This window comes from Convolutriloba macropyga, chromosome 9 (assembly GCF_964194025.1).
Source record: "Convolutriloba macropyga chromosome 9, txConMacr16.3, whole genome shotgun sequence".
Taxonomy (NCBI): domain Eukaryota; kingdom Metazoa; phylum Xenacoelomorpha; order Acoela; family Convolutidae; genus Convolutriloba; species Convolutriloba macropyga.
Genome location: NC_134476.1, coordinates 25,249,236 through 25,265,529, shown reverse-complemented (window position 1 = coordinate 25,265,529; position 16,294 = coordinate 25,249,236). Strand labels below are relative to the sequence as shown.

Sequence of the window (16,294 nt, the reverse complement as noted above, 5' to 3'; positions counted from 1 at the left end):
ATCGAACAGGCAAACAAAAAACTGCAAAGTTTAACTTGAAAAATGTGATGCATTAACTTGAAGTTACAACTCCTAGTAGCAGCACCCATAAAATAGAGAAATAACTTTTTAAAAATATATTAAAAATGGAGGGATAAAAAACTGCTAAAACAAAAAACGTCCAGCAGGGCAAAATGGCAAATATAGCTCACAATTTCAAAGTTGCGCTTAAGTCTATCCATTTAGAAGTTTTTCGAAAACTAAAACATAGCAACATTTTATGACAATTTCGACTCTAAGCCTCTTTTGAATGAGTAAAAAAGACAGCTACCGATTAACTGTAGGCATTTTGAAACCATAACGAATAAAAAAAAACAAAAGCCAAAACGATCCTGGATTTAAAAAATTGGATCAATTTCTATAACAAGTTTCCACTCGGAGACAACAATTGTCAAAACTACTTGCCGAACAATTAGTCCTAATTTAGTAAAAAAAAATTAAGATACGATACAAAAAAACAGCAACGATGGAAATTTAGACAGTCAACAAAGCTCATGGCCCTATAAGCGCAAGAATGAACACACACAATTGAAAACAATAAGAATTTTTTTTCAAATATTTATTGTTTTGCGAACGTTAAAAACGGCAACAATTTAAGGAAATGTTGAATCTAAGCACCCTTAGAATGAGTACAAAACACAAAGACCTAGTGGGAATTCATCACAGACGAGCCACGAAAGAGGCAAAAACTAATGAAATTGCTGAAAACAAAATCATTTAGAGTCAGTGGCGTCCCAGTAGAAGAGCCTCATAACTACATTCCAAAAAACTACAATATCTCAAAAATTAAGATTTCATATAATACCTTCAAGCTCTTGTAGGGGCTTAAATATGGAAGGGACAATATGAAAGCAAAATAAAAATTCACTCAATTATTTCGATAAGAGATATGTCAGTCAGCAAAAAAAGCTAAATTTGGAGCGAAAAAAGGCCACATCAAAAATCAAATAAGAACTTTTATTCTTGAGAAGAAGCAATGATACCAATCAAAAACACTAAAAGATAAACAAAAAAAAACATTTGAGGCTACAAAACACTAAATGCAATTTTTTGAAACTCGCCAAACCCAAAAAAACTACTACTGCGAACTCATAGGAATAATATACTTACTTATCACCTACTATAAATCAATGAAACTTATCATATATGAGACCAAATGATCAGCCAACAAAAAACAACCAAATTTTACAAAAACTGTAAAATCTCTAATACTTTGTGAAAACAAGTAATGTGAAAACCACACTTCAAATTCCTCAACCAAAGTATTTCAAAGGTGTCAAAAAATACCTTCAAGCTGTTGTAAGGGCTTAGTCAATGAAGGGACAATATGAAAGCAAAATTAAAATTCGCTCAATTATTTCGAAAAGAGACGTTATGTCAGTCAGCAAAAAAAGCTAAAATTGGGGCCAAAAACTAAACAAAATAGACAGCACTAGAATTCCAATACGGAACTTTTATTTTTGAGACCAAGCGATCAAAACCAAGCGATAACATTCGAGACTAAAAAAATCTATTTTTTGAAAAGTGCCAAAACCATAAAACGACTACTGCGAACTCAAACGAACAATGGACTTACTTATCTGTTACTATCAATCAATGAACCTTATCATATATGCCACTAAAAAATCATAAGCCAACAAAAAACAACCAAATTTTGCAAGAAAATGTAATACTTTGTGAAAACAAGTAATGTAAAGAACAAAGCAGCTCCGTATCAGCAACCAGTGAGACCCGTCATCATTGGAAATCAGTGATAACCACACTTCAAAATCCTTCACCAACGTATTTCAAAGGTGTCATAAAATACCTTAAAGTTGTTGTAGGGGCTAAAAAGGGGAGGGAAAATATGAAAGCAAAAATGAAAAATCACTCAATGACTTCGAAAACAAACGGTATGTCAAAAGCTAAAGTTGTAGCCAAAAAAAGCTAAAGTTGTAACAAACGGTATGTCAAAAGCTAAAGTTGTAGCCAAAAATTGAACAAAATTAGTCCGCACTAAACTTAGCACAGAGCTGGCAGATTGCCAAAAAATAGCCCCAATAGCTTCGTAGATCTGCAGTCTCAATAAAAAAACAGTAAAAAATGACAGAAGAAAAAAAATAGTAGTTTCATTGAGGGTTGAGATGTTATATTTTGATTAGGAGTCTGTATAAGTTTTTGCTGCCTCTGATAGCTGCTGAAACAAACTTCATTTAGAGTGACACAAATTCACTTGACCTTATCTCTTTGAATTAAAATAAACAAAAGTCAATTTCAAAGTGAAGAGGTCATTTCTGGACAGTAAGGTAACTCACGTGTGACCAATAATTTAATCGCGAATGAAAAAACTCGCTCTACTAAGTGAGTGAACGAATCAACAAACAGCAGATTTGAAGTGGTTGTGACGTCATATGGTCGTAACAAACACCTTGACGAGGAAATAAAAAACCAAGAACGCCAATTATAGCCCCAGCCATCGCTGTGTGGCTATCAAAAAGAACTTATTTTCGAGACCAACAATAACACAATAAGAAAAACATCGAAAACATTCGAGAACATAAAAATCCACTTGCATTTTTTTTGAAAGAAATGTGTTATAACCATAAAAACTGCTGTGAACTCACGCGAACAATAGACTTCCTATCTCTTATTATCCATCAATGAACCTTGTCATATATGAGAATAAATGATAAGTCAACAAAAAACGACCAAATTTTGCAAAAACTGTAAAACTCTCTTATACATTGTGAAAACAAGTAATGTACAAATCAGAGCAATTCCAATCAACAACCGATGAGACCAGTCATTAATGCAATTCAGTGATAAGAGAGTGTTGAAAACGAACAGCGTTATTAGTTACAGAAAGCAAAAAAACAAAAGGGAAACATTAAAATGTTTTACAGAAACTAAAAATAACAACACTTCAAGAAAATGTCAACTCTCTGTAACTCTGTATCTCTAGAATGAGTACCAAACACAACTACCAAACATAACCGACTAACGTCGGGCAAATTGCTCTCAAATAACTGGCGAGCGGTTGGCTTCGTCAGTAAATAGCCACGGTTTAGTGAGTCTAGCTTTAGATTAATTGAAGGGGCGTGAGGTAAGCACACCGGGGGTCAATGGGAGGTTTTTTTACTGCAGGGGCCTTTACGGCCTGAATGATGTGCAGCGGTGGTGATTGGGGGGAGTGTGGTGAAGTGGGAGCGGGTGATGTTGGGGATGGGAGAGTTTCTGTGAATCACATACTTGGAGACTATTGAGCTGCAAGGCTCTAAGAGCACTGAATGCCCGCTGCTGGACCTGCCTGATTATTCCGTTTTTGAGGACGAAAAGTCAAATAAGTCCAAAGAAAAATCGGTCAAGCGAAAAAATGCATGAAAAAAACCAACAGGATTAATATAATTACAAGATTCGTTACAGAGCAATTATTTAACTGTATCCATTTTGATAAAATCCAAATTTAAATTCCTTAAAACGGCATCCTCTTGGAAATTACTCTCGAAAACCTTTTGCACAATATGAGCTCAATCAGTGAACTAACCAATGCCAGCCGAAGAAAATCGAATAGACAACCAGTAAAATGCTATTTTTAATAATTTATTTTAAAAACTGCCATGCATTAACTTGAAGTGTGACAACTCTTAGTAGAAGTACCCATATTACAGAGAAATAACCTTAAATAATAAAAATAAACAATTAACCAAAAATCACAAGATGCTATAAAAATGGAGCGATAGAAAACTGGCAAAACAAAAAGCGCCCAGAGGGGCATAATGGCTTGTAAGTCTATCTATCCATTTGTAAGTTCTCCAAAAACTAAAAAATAGCAACATTTTATGACAATTTTGATTCTAAGCCTCCTTTTAATGATTACAAAACACAATTACCGATTAATTGTCAAGCATTTTGAAACAATAAAGGAGAAAATAACAAAAGCCAAAAACGATATCTGGATTTAAACTAGATCAATTTTTCTCACAATCTGCCACTTAGAAACAACCATTGTCAAAGCTATTTGCCGTACAAATAGTCCTCATTTAGTAAATAAATAAGATGTGATACAAAAACACGGCAACGGCAGAAACTTAGATAAACAACAAACTCATGGCCCTATAGAGCAAGAATGAACAAAACAATTGAAAACAATTAGAATTTTTTTTCAAAAAGTATTGTTTTGCAAACACTTTATGGAATTGTTGACTCTCTGCACTCTTAGAAACCAAAACACAACGAACTAGCGGAAATCCATAACAGACGAATCACAACAAAGGAAAAACCAACGAAATGGCTTTAAAATAGTCAACGTCAGTTGCGTCCCAGTAGGAGAGCCTCATAACTACACTCCAAAATCCCCAATCACAGTATTTAAAAATATTAAGATGTCAAATAATACCTTCAAGCTATTGTAATGACAAAAAAAGTGAAAGGACAATATGAAAACAAAATTAAAATTCACTCAATTATTTTAAAAAAATTCTTATATCAGTAAGCAAAAAAGTAAACTAAATTTGGAGCCAACAACTGAACAAAATTAGGTCACATTAGAAGTTAAATAAGAACTTTTATTCTTGAGACCAAGCGATGAGACCAAGCAATAACACCACAAGAAAAACAAAAAAAAACATTGGAGACTTAGATTCAAATTGCAATTTTTTGAAACCATAAAAACTACTGCAAACTTATACGAACAAAAGACTTATTTATCTCTTATTATCAATCAATGAAACTTATCATATATGAGACCAAATGATCAGACAACAAAAAACAACCAAAGTTTGCAAATAATGTAAAACTCTAATACTTTCTGAAAACAAGTAGCGTAAAAATCACAGCAACTCCGCATCAGCAACCCATGAGACCCGTCATTATTGCAAATCACTGAAAACCACACTTCAAAATCCTCGCTTCTACATTTGGTAAACTACATTTGTTTAACAATGAGGATACAGGAGAGTCTCAATTCCAGAAATGTTTTTACTGAGGCTTATAAAAATTCAAGTAGAGGGCAAACTGTGTTTTATGGCTTTATGGGTTTACCTCGCTTCTATTTTTGCTTTCGTTTTACGGCATTTGCTCTGTTCATTTTAGATTGCTCTGTTCTCTTTAAAAGCACTTTATAAAAATGAGAGCAAAATTACACAAGCCTAGAAGATTTCAGGCAAAACATTGAACAGTGTGTGAACCAAGGTAAAGCGTAGAAAACTTTTCTTCAAAAAAGTTTTAAAAAATAGGCTCGCTCAAATAGATGGCTGCGAAGATAAGGGCGGCTGATAAAAACTAAAGAACTGCAGAGTTGATTGATTTCAAAATGTGCGTTCATACCTTTATTTGTTGCAACATAGTAAAAGTAACTCTACTTACCTAACCACACTTCAAAATCCTCAACCAAAGTATTTCAAAGGTGTCATAAAATACCTTCAAGCTGTTGTAACGGCTTAAACAAGGAAGTGACAATATGAAAGCAAAGTTGAAATTCACTCAATCATTTCGAAAAGAGACTTTATGTCAGTCAACAAAAAAAGCTAAAATTGGGGCCAAAAACTAAACAGTAATAGACAGCACTATAATTCCAATACGGAACTTTTATTTTTGGGACCAAGCGATGAAACCAAACGATAAAATTCGAGACCTAAAAAATCTATTTTTTGAGAGGTGCCAAAACCATAAAACGACTACTGCGAACTCACAGGAACAATGGACTTATTTATCTGTTATTATCAATCAATGAAACTTATCATATATGAGACCAAATGATCAGACAACAAAAAACAACCAAAGTTTGCAAATAATGTAAAACTCTAATACTTTCTGAAAACAAGTAGCGTAAAAATCACAGCAACTCCGTATCAGCAACCCATGAGACCCGTCATTATTGCAAATCACTGAAAACCACACTTCAAAATCCTCAACCAAAGTATTTCAAAGGTGTCAGAAAATACCTTCAAGCTGTTGTAAGGGCTTAATCAATGAAGGGACAATATGAAAGCAAAATTAAAATTCGCTCAATTATTTCGAAAAGAGACGTTATGTCAGTCAGCAAAAAAAGCTAAAATTGGGGCCAAAAACTAAACAAAATAGACAGCACTAGAATTCCAATACGGAACTTTTATTTTTGAGACCAAGCGATCAAACTAAGCGATAACATTAGAGACTTAAAAAATCTATTTTCTGAAAAGTGCCAAAACCATAAAACGACTACTGCGAACTCACACGAACAATGGATTTATTTATCTGTTATTAGCAATCAATGAACCTTATCATATATGAGACTAAATATGAGAATAAAAAACAAACCATTGAATTGATTATTTTAGGCAACCTTGGCAAAAGAGGCCAATTTAACACAAAACTCAATTCTATTTCAAAAAAAATCAACGTCGAAGTCAGAAAGCATTAGCTTCCAATTGAAATTAGGACGAAAAATATGTGACCATTAGACATGAACTCAATCATGGTTTTTTGAGAACAAATGGTGTCTAATTCACGAAACCACTACACATAGAACTGAGCAATTACTCAGGTTCATTCCTCATGCCTTATAAGCAATCAATGACACAGAACTAACCAGAAAAAAAGCAAAAATCAAATATTAATTATTTCGCTTGTGTCAAAGTGATAAAAATTTTAGCTTCCCGCTGATAAATTAAAGCAGTTGCAATTGGGCGCAATTAGATGACATATTTATAATATTAAAAGCACTCAAGGGAAGAAACACTCAAAACAGATGTCAAATTGCCGCATGTGAAAAAAAATAGCTTTTAGAAACCAGATACTTCTTCAAATACCAGTTTCTCACTGCACTGTCACATTTTGTAAGAAATAGCGCTTCAAACGTACTCGCTATTTCACTCATTTTAATATTTCACCGTGAAAAAAATCAACTCTAATATGACTTCTCACTGACGTGGAAAACCCAGAAAAGTGAACAAATCCCAAAACAGCCAAAATTGCAAAGTCCAAAAGCTATTCTTAAAACACCTTAAGGAACATTTCGTATTGATTTAAAGACCATGTACTCGATACCCAAACTATGGGCAAACTACATTTGTTGCACTTTATAAAAATGAGAGCAAAATTACACAAGCCTAGAAAATTCAAACAAGACTAGAAGATTTCAGGCAAAATTGAACAGGGTGTGAACCAAGGTAAAGCGTCGAAGATTTTGATTTTAAAAAGTTTAAAAAAATAGGCTCGCTTAAATAGCTGGCTGCAAAGATAAGGGCGGCTGATAAAAACTTAAGAACTGCAGAGTTGATTGATTTTAAAATGTGCGTTCATACCTTTAGTTGTTGCAACATAGTAAAAGTTACTCTACAGACCAAACCACACTTCAAAATCCTCAACCAAAGTATTTCAAAGGTATCATTAAATAACTTCAAGCTGTTGTAACGGCTTAAACAAGAAAGTGACAATATGAAAGCAAAGTTGAAATTCACTCAATTATTTCGAAAAGACACGTTATGTCAGTCAGCAAAAAAGCTAAAATTGGGGCCAAAAACTAAACAGTATTAGACAGCACTATAATTCCAATACGGAACTTTTATTTGTGGGACCAAGCGATGAAACCAAACGATAAAATTCGAGACCTAAAAAATCTATTTTTTGAGAGGTGCCAAAACCATAAAACGACTACTGCGAACTCACACGAACAATGGACTTATTTATCTGTTATTAGCAATCAATGAACCTTATCATATATGAGACTAAAAAATTAGCCAACAAAAAACAACCAAATTTTGCAAAAAAACTGAAAAACTCGCCAATACTTTGTGAAAACAAGTAATGTAAAAATCACAGCAATTCCGTATCAGCCACCGATGAGACCTGTCATCAATACATTTCAACGATACGAGAGTGTTGAAAACGAACTGCGTTATCAGTCGTAGAAAGCAAAATAAAAAACGAACTACCATTAAATTGATTATTTTGGGCAACCTTGGCAACAGAAGCCAAATTAACCTAAAAAACTCAATTCTATTTCAAAAAATCAACGTCGAAGTCAGAAAGCATTAGCTTGCAATTGAAATTAGGACGAAAAATATGTGACCATTAGACATGACCTCAACCATGTTTTTTGAGAACAAAAGGAGTCAAATTCATGGAACCAGTACTCATGAACCTGAGCAATTACTTAGGTTCATTCCTCATGCCTTATAAGCAAACAATGACACAGAACTAACCAGAAAAAAAAGCAAAAATCAAATATTAATTATTTTGCTTGTGTCAAAGTGATAAAAATTTTAGCAGCCCGCTGATAAATTAAAGCAGTTGCAATTGGACGCAATTAGAGGACATATTTATAATATTAAATGCACTCAAGGGAAGAAACACTCAAAACAGATGTCAAATTGCCGCATGTGAAAATCGCTTTTAGAAACCAGATAATTCTTCAACTACCAGTTACTCACTGCAGTGTCACATTTTGTAAGAAATAACGCTTCAAACGTACTCGCTATTTCACTGACTTTAATATTTCAGCGTGAAAAAATCAACTCTAATATGACTTCCCACTGACGTGGAAAAGCCCAGAAAAGTGAACAAATCCGAAAACATACAAAAATTGCGAAGTCCAAAAACTATTCTTAACACACCTGAAGGAACATTTCGTATTGATTTATAGAGCATATAATCAATACCCAAACTATAGGCAAACTACATTTGTTTCACAATGAGGATACCGGAGCTAGTCTCAATTCCAGAAATATTTTTACTGAGGCTTATAAAAATTCAAGTAGAGGGCAAACTGTGTTTTATGGCTTTATGGGTTTACCTCGCTTCTATTTTTGCTTTCGTTTTACGGCATTTGCTCTGTTCATTTTAGATTGCTCTGTTCTCTTTAAAAGCACTTTATAAAAATGAGAGCAAAATTACACAAGCCTAGAAGATTTCAGGCAAAACATTGAACAGTGTGTGAACCAAGGTAAAGCGTAGAAAACTTTTCTTCAAAAAAGTTTTAAAAAATAGGCTCGCTCAAATAGATGGCTGCGAAGATAAGGGCGGCTGATAAAAACTAAAGAACTGCAGAGTTGATTGATTTTAAAATGTGCGTTCATACCTTTATTTGTTGCAACATAGTAAAAGTTACTCTACAGACCAAACCACACTTCAAAATCCTCAACCAAAGTATTTCAAAGGTATCATTAAATAACTTCAAGCTGTTGTAACGGCTTGAACAAGAAAGTGACAATATGAAAGCAAAGTTGAAATTCACTCAATTATTTCGAAAAGACACGTTATGTCAGTCAGCAAAAAAGCTAAAATTGGGGCCAAAAACTAAACAGTATTAGACAGCACTATAATTCCAATACGGAACTTTTATTTTTGGGACCAAGCGATGAAACCAAACGATAAAATTCGAGACCTAAAAAATCTATTTTTTGAGAGGTGCCAAAACCATAAAACGACTACTGCGAACTCACACGAACAATGGACTTATTTATCTGTTATTAGCAATCAATGAACCTTATCATATATGAGACTAAAAAATTAGCCAACAAAAAACAACCAAATTTTGCAAAAAAACTGTAAAACTTGCCAATACTTTGTGAAAACAAGTAATGTAAAAATCACAGCAATTCCGTATCAGCCACCGATGAGACCTGTCATCAATACATTTCAACGATACGAGAGTGTTGAAAACGAACTGCGTTATCAGTCGTAGAAAGCAAAATAAAAAACGAACTACCATTAAATTGATTATTTTGGGCAACCTTGGCAACAGAAGCCAAATTAACACAAAAAACTCAATTCTATTTCAAAAATCAACGTCGAAGTCAGAAAGCATTAGCTTGCAATTGAAATTAGGACGAAAAATATGTGACCATTAGACATGACCTCAATCATGTTTTTTGAGAACAAAAGGAGTCAAATTCATGAAACCAGTACTCATGAACCTGAGCAATTACTTAGGTTCATTCCTCATGCCTTATAAGCAAACAATGACACAGAACTAACCAGAAAAAAAAGCAAAAATCAAATTTTAATTATTTTGCTTGTGTCAAAGTGATAAAAATTTTAGCAGCCCGCTGATAAATTAAAGCAGTTGCAATTGGACGCAATTAGAGGACATATTTATAATATTAAATGCACTCAAGGGAAGAAACACTCAAAACAGATGTCAAATTGCCGCATGTGAAAATCGCTTTTAGAAACCAGATAATTCTTCAAATACCAGTTACTCACTGCACTGTCACATTTTGTAAGAAATAACGCTTCAAACGTACTCGCTATTTCACTGACTTTAATATTTCAGCGTGAAAAAATCAACTCTAATATGACTTCCCACTGACGTGGAAAAGCCCAGAAAAGTGAACAAATCCGAAAACATACAAAAATTGCGAAGTCCAAAAACTATTCTTAACACACCTGAGGGAACATTTCGTATTGATTTATAGAGCATATACTCGATACCCAAACTATGGGCAAACTACATTTGTTTAACAATGAGGATAAAGGAGAGTCTCAATTCCAGAAATTTTTTTGCTGAGGCTTATAAAAATTCAAGTAGAGGGCAAACTGTGTTTTATGGCTTTATGGGTTTACCTCGCTTCTATTTTTGCTTTCGTTTTACGGCATTTGCTCTGTTCATTTTAGATTGCTCTGTTCTCTTTAAAAGCACTTTATAAAAATGAGAGCAAAATTACACAAGCCTAGAAGATTTCAGGCAAAACATTGAACAGTGTGTGAACCAAGGTAAAGCGTAGAAAACTTTTCTTCAAAAAAGTTTTAAAAAATAGGCTCGCTCAAATAGATGGCTGCGAAGATAAGGGCGGCTGATAAAAACTAAAGAACTGCAGAGTTGATTGATTTTAAAATGTGCGTTCATACCTTTATTTGTTGGAACATAGTAAAAGTAACTCTACTTACCTAACCACACTTCAAAATCCTCAACCAAAGTATTTCAAAGGTGTCATAAAATACCTTCAAGCTGTTGTAACGGCTTAAACAAGGAAGTGACAATATGAAAGCAAAGTTGAAATTCATTCAATCATTTCGAAAAGAGACTTTATGTCAGTCAACAAAAAAAGCTAAAATTGGGGCCAAAAAATAAACACTATTAGACAGCAATATAATTCCAATACGGAACTTTTTATTTTTGGACCAAGCGACGAAACCAAGCGATAACCTTCGAGACTTAAAAAATCTATTTTTTGAAAGGTGCCAAAACCATAAAACGAGTACTGCGAACTCACACGAACAATGGACTTATTTATCTGTTATTAGCAATCAATGAACCTTATCATATATGAGACTAAAAAATTAGCCATCAAAAAACAACCAAATTTTGCAAAAAACTGTAAAAATCGCCAATAATTTGTGAAAACAAGTAATGTAAAAATCACAGCAATTCCGTATCAGCAACCGATGAGACCTGTCATCGATACTATTCAACGATACAAGAGTGTTGAAAACGAACTGCGTTATCAGTCGTAGAAAGCAAAATAAAAAACGAACTACCATTAAATTGATTATTTTGGGCAACCTTGGCAACAGAAGCCAAATTAACACAAAAAACTCAATTCTTTTTCAAAATAATCAACGTCAAAGTCAGAAAGCATTAGCTTTTAATTAAAATTAGGACTCATAATATGTGACCATTAGACATGACCTATAATGACGATAAGATAACAAAAGGTATCAAATGATAAAAAAGTAAAAATCATTTGTTTTTTGATAAAAAAGGGTGTCCAATTCATGAAAACCACTACTCATGAACCTAATCAGCAACTAATCAGGTTCATTTCTCAAGCCTTATAAGCAAACAATGACACAGAACTAACCAGAAAAAAGCAAAAACCAAATAATTATTTTACTTGTGTCAAGTGACAAAAATTTTAGCTGCGCGTTGATAAATTCAAGCAGTTGCAATTGGGCGCAATTAGAACACATATTTAGAATATTAAAACCACTAAAGGGGAGAAACACTCAAAACAGAAGTCAAATTGCCGCATGTGAAAATCGCTTTCAGAAACCAGATATTTCTTCAAATACAAGTTTCTCACTGCACTGTCAGATTTTGAAAGAAATAACGATTCAAACGTACTCGCTATTTCACTCACTTTAAAATTTCAGCCTGAAAAAAAATCAACTCTAACATGACTTCCCACTGACGTGGAAAAGCCCAAAAAAGTGAACAAATCCGAAAACATCCGAAAATTGTGAAGTCCAAAAACCATTCATAACACACCTGAAGGAACATTTCGTATTGATTTATAGAGCATATAATCAATACCCAAACTATAGGCAAACTACATTTGTTTCACAATGAGGATACCGGAGCTAGTCTCAATTCCAGAAATATTTTTACTGAGGCTTATAAAAATTCAAGTCGAGAGCAAACTGTGTTTTACGGCTTTATGGGTTTACCTCGCTTCTATTTTTGCTTTCGTTTAACGGCATTGGCTCTGTTCATTTTAGACTGCTCTGCTCTGTTTAAAAGCACTTTAATAAAAAATGAGAGAAAAATTACACCAGCCTAGAAAAGTCAAACAAGCCTAGAAGATTTCAGGTAAAAAATTGAACAGGCTGTGAACCAAGGTAAAGCGTAAGAAACTTTTATTCAAAAAAGTTTTAAAAAATAGGCTCGCTTCAATAGCTGGTTGCGAAGATAAGGTTGGCTGATAAAAACTAAAGAACTGCAGTGTTGATTAATTTTAAAATGTGCGTTCAAACCTTTAGTTGTTGCAACATAGTAAAAGTAACCCTACCAACATAAACAAACGCACATGGAGTAATATTCCGAAAGGCAGAAAACGTGGCAATAAAAATCAAGCAAAATGATTTGTCCTAAATTCTTCAGTCAAAACAAGCTTGATTCTGCAGAGATCAAAAGGCCTCGAAAACCAACATAAAAGCTAATAAAACCAAAACACATTATCCAAGACACTAAAAACAGAAAATAGTATAGAAACTGCTTAAAAGTGTCTTAAACGGCAAAATCACAAGATTTCACATTATACTCTAATATAATATTGAGATGGTTGAAATGCTCAGATAGAAAAAAAATACGTTAGTGTTTGTCAAAATTGTTAGTACTTGTTAAAAACACTTTACTGAAAAGAGATAGGTAAAAACAAAAACTGCTTCAGAAAGAGCAGCAGATTATCAAAAAGTTTTGCGAGTACTTTTTTCGCCCTCTCTCTCTCTCTCGAAAACATTAGGAACAGAGAATCACTCAGCTCTCTCTGTGCTTCAATTAGCTCAGCCATTTGACCTATACATTTAAGTTTCACGTGCAGCATTGAATTTTATATCTTGTTTTAAATACTTACATAGCCGGATGACTCCATCCAAAACGAGCTCGAAGCCAATTACACACGAAACAAAATATGCCTCCATCCATCTTTGATTATTCATTTGAAACATTAACAGTAAAAAACATGAGATAAACAAAATTTGCAAAAGTGTGATAAAAATCTGACGAAAAAGTTATCACAGGTCCCAATCCCGAAAAAACTATTGGCAAGAAAAATTACATTTAAAACAGTTCTCATTCAATAAACGACCGACCAGCAATTGAAAGAGAAAACTACGAAAACGGTACACATGGTGAAAACCGAGAAACGAAGATAAGAAATTTCTTGTTTATAAAATTCCCGAAAAATTCAACATTTAACATTTTCTGTCCTCAATTATTGACCAACTAAATGCCTGTCAGAGTCACCATAATCGAAAACAGAAAAATGAAACAAAAATTACAGATTTAGATAATTCATTATGTAAAAAAGAACAAACTGCCCATGTAAAATTGAACTGTCTCCTCCCATTAACAATACCTGTTAAATACCGGTTAAATTAACTAATGAATAATTAACCATTGCAAAAAGAAGACATAGGCAAAAAATCTCACCATGTAGAGAAAAAATAAGCCAGAATTTTATCAGAAACAGCTTAAAACCAATAGCAATCAAACCAAATGATCACCAAATGCACATTATTGCTTAACAAGAGTTCAACGAGGCAAAATAGCTCACAATATCATTTAAAGAATAAAAATTACTACGGATGGTCAAGAATGCTCTGAAGCACACTGTTACTAGCAAGCTATTCGAGACAAACACTCTTGGCTGAAAAAATTAGAGTAAAAACTTAAAAAAATACTGAATAAGACGCACGTGATCAAAAATATTGCTCCCTTAGCTAAAAATTTTTCAATAAATTTTCTCGCTCTTTCTAAAAGACCGCATGAACAAAAATAACTTTCTCATACTCTCCTCTTTTGGCTTCCTTTCAGCCGTTTGAACTAAAAACAGACCTCACGTGGAGCATTGACTTTAACATCCTGTCTTAAATACACTAAAAATTATCGGTCAAAAAAGCCGGAAGAAATCCGGAAGCAACTCTCACGCAGAAATCCACCAATCTAACTGACATAATGAAAATCCTACTTAAAAAAACTGATCATTTGAAAACACTAACATGATAATGAACAAAGGAAAAGTATCTCAGCAGAAAAGCATGTGATAACTCATTTAATAAGTTGCGACTCCAAAACAACTAATAGCAAAATACTATGCGAACCAGTTAGTTGTCATTAATTAAAGATCTGCCACTTGGCAAAAACCAACAAAAATATTTTTTGTAGAGAAAACTGAGGTAAGGGAAAAGAAATGAAGAACAAAATCAGAGACTCAACAAAGTTTCCTTGAAAATTTAACTAAACATAGCCGGCAGATTGCCGGAAAATAGCCGCGAGACGCTTGTGGCGTTACATGAATTGAAACTAAGAAATAAAATAGACAGATCGACCACCAGTCCTTTAATAGACCACTAGACTTTTTGGGTTAGCTTCGGACTGTCATTTTTATGAGACACATAAGCTCTATAACGAGAAAGCCCTATTAGGGCTTTTCAAAATTAATATTCGAAATCAAAAACTCAAGACTCTAATAATCAAGAATTAGGGCATATATGTTTGGGACTACTTAGATGCACACTATTGACCTTTAATTAGTAAATGTTCATAAATTTTAAAGTTCCATAAGTGAGTTCATTTTAGTGAGGTAAGTCACTGAAAAAATCAATTCCAAGAAGTCAGGGTAAGACGAAACAAAAATCTGTTAGACGACTTAAAAAATAGGACCGCAATAATAGCCGCCTGGAATTGCTGACGCGGCTATAAAAAAACTATCCGCAAACTGCAAAAATGCCAATTCCCCACCATTATTTTTGCAACTAACTGCTATAATTGCTTCTGCTCAGGCATTCACTAACTGAACTGGCAGATTTTTTAAACAATAAAGAAAGGAAAAAACCGGCGAAAAATAAGAAATTTGTATTTGTTATTTTGTTGAAAAGTCTCCTGTCTAACTTCCAATGGCACCTGTTCAGAGCAACAACTCTCGAACAGCTCTTAGTTAAATATTCAACAAGAAAAAAAAACGAAACATCCAAAGTCAGAAGAAAAAGAAGATCAGTCAAAATTACTGAATTATCATAACAAAAACAACTCAAAGTAGAATCATTTCAATCAAAAGGCAGCCAAGATAAGTAGAACAATTGAATAAAAGACAAATACACAAAACATTTGAAATCAATTTTAACAAAATAAACAAGAAAAAATTAAGTATTTTTTTTAAATATTAACACAAAGATAAAGCCAAAAGAAATCCTTATAGTATTGAAAAGTTCGAAAAACAATAGGCAAGTCATAAGAGATTAAGGAACTTGTCTAATATTAGAAAATAAAACGACAACCAGCAAAAAAGAATAGTTTAAAATTTCTCCATATTTTTTGTCATTTTTTCTCAACAAAAAAGCTTTAAACCAACAGAACTATAATCATTTGGTATCAAAACTCCTTAATAAAAGACATCTCTTTATATCCGACTGAAGTAGCATCGAAAAATAGACGAAAACCTTGAAATCAGCATAAAACTCATATTATTTACCAGAAACCTTCGAACAGCTATCACAGCACGCCTAAAACTAATCAATGTAATAATCAAACCTCCCAGCCAAATAAAAATGTAAAAAAAACAGCTTTTCAAAGCCGCATATAAACAAAAAATTTTGCTCGCTCACAGAAATTTTTTCATATCTCAACTTCTCGCTCTCGCGAAAACAACGGGGTACGAGCAAAAAACCTTCTTTTTTCACTCCACATTTCAATTTTGTTTGGCACCGATACATCAAATTTATCAAGTGTTTCATTTCGTGCTTCAAAATTTACTTCGATAAAATTGACTAAAAAGCCATCTCCAATGCTCCTCTTCGAGTCGTAAAAAGACAACGCACCAATACAATTCAAGAACTTCGGATTGTAAAAAAAGGA

At 33.4% G+C, this 16,294-nt stretch overlaps 1 protein-coding gene across 1 annotated transcript in view; it reads right to left on the bottom strand.

The window, feature by feature from the left end:
• Positions 1-16,294, bottom strand: part of LOC142345680 (rho GDP-dissociation inhibitor 1-like) — a 33,808-nt gene that overhangs the window by 3,739 nt on the left and 13,775 nt on the right. The window lies entirely within an intron of this gene.